Source organism: Sapajus apella, unplaced genomic scaffold (assembly GCF_009761245.1).
Source record: "Sapajus apella isolate SASKATOON/1434 unplaced genomic scaffold, GSC_monkey_1.0 scaffold1, whole genome shotgun sequence".
Lineage (NCBI taxonomy): Eukaryota > Metazoa > Chordata > Mammalia > Primates > Cebidae > Sapajus > Sapajus apella.
The window spans coordinates 7812622-7814061 of NW_022436941.1; positions in this window are offsets into that span (position 1 = coordinate 7812622).

Genomic DNA, 1440 nt, shown 5'->3' on the forward strand with positions numbered 1-1440 from the left:
GGCTGAAGCAGGTGGATCATGAGGTCAGGAGATCGAGATCATCCTGGCCAACATGGTGAAACCCCGTCTCTAATAAAAATACAAAAATTAGCTGGGTATGGTGGCGTGTGCCTGTAATCCCAGCTACTCAGAAGGCTGAGGCACAAGAATGGCTTGAATCCAGGAGGTGAAGGAGGTTGCAGTGAGCTGAGATCGTGACACTGCACAACAGCCTGGTGACAGAGTGAGACTCTACCTAAAAAAAAAAAAAAAAAAAAAAGAAATACAATAAAATGGCCGGGAGCAGTGGCTTACATCTGTAATCTCAGCATTTTGGGAGCCAGAGGCAAGCAGATCACCTGAGGTCGGGAGTTCAAGACCCGCCTGACCAACATGTAGAAACCCCGTTTCTGCCAAAAATACAAAAATTAGTCAGGTGTGGTGGTGCTTATCTGTAATCCCAGCTACCTGGGGGGCTGAGGCAGGAGAATCACTTGAACCCAGGAAGCGGAGGTTGCAGTGAGCTGAGATTACACCATTGCACTCTAGCTTGGGCAACAAGAGCAAAACTCTGCCTCAAAAAAAAAAAACCAATAAAATATTTTAATAATTTTGGGACATAAAAGGCCATTCTAAGTGTGAGCCTAATATAGAAAACCACAAAGAGAAAGATTGTTAAACCTGACTATATAGGTCAGTCTCAGTGGCTCAAGCCTGTAATCTCAGCACTTTGGGAGGTGAAGGTGAGAGTCTCGCTCTGTCGCCCAGGCTGGATTGCAGTGGCAAGATCTCAGCTCATTGCAACCTCTGCCTCCCAGGTTCAAGGAATTCTCCCTGCCTCAGCCTCCTGAGTAGCTGAGCGTATAGGCACCCGCTACCACTTCTGGCAAATTTTTGTATTTAGTAGACATGGGGTTTCCCCATGTTGGCCAGGCTGGTTTTAAACTCCTGACCTCAAGTGATCCACCCATCTTGGTGTCCCAAAGTGCTAGGATTACAGGCGCGAGCCACTGCACCTGGCCCCACTTCCACAAAAAATTGTTTTAAAAATTAGCCAGGCATGGTGGCACACAAATGTAGTCCCAGCTCCTGGCAAGGATGAAGTAGGAAGATGAAGTAGTAGCTGGGATTACAGGCTTGAGCCACAAAGTCGGGCCTGAAGAAACAACTCTTGAAGAAGTATACTTTAGGGCCAGGCATGGTGGCTCACGCCTGTAATCTCAGCAGTTTGGAAGGCCAAGGCGGCCAGATCACAAAGTCAAGAGATTGAGACCATCCTGACCAACATGGTGAAACCCAGTCTCTACTAAAAACACAAAAATTAGCAGAGCGTGGTGGTGCGCGCTGTAATCCCAGTTACTCAGGAGGCTGAGGCAGGACAATCACTTGAACCCAGGAGGCGGAGGTTGCAGTGAGCTGAGATTGCACTACTGCACTCCAGCCTGGTGACAGAGTGAGACT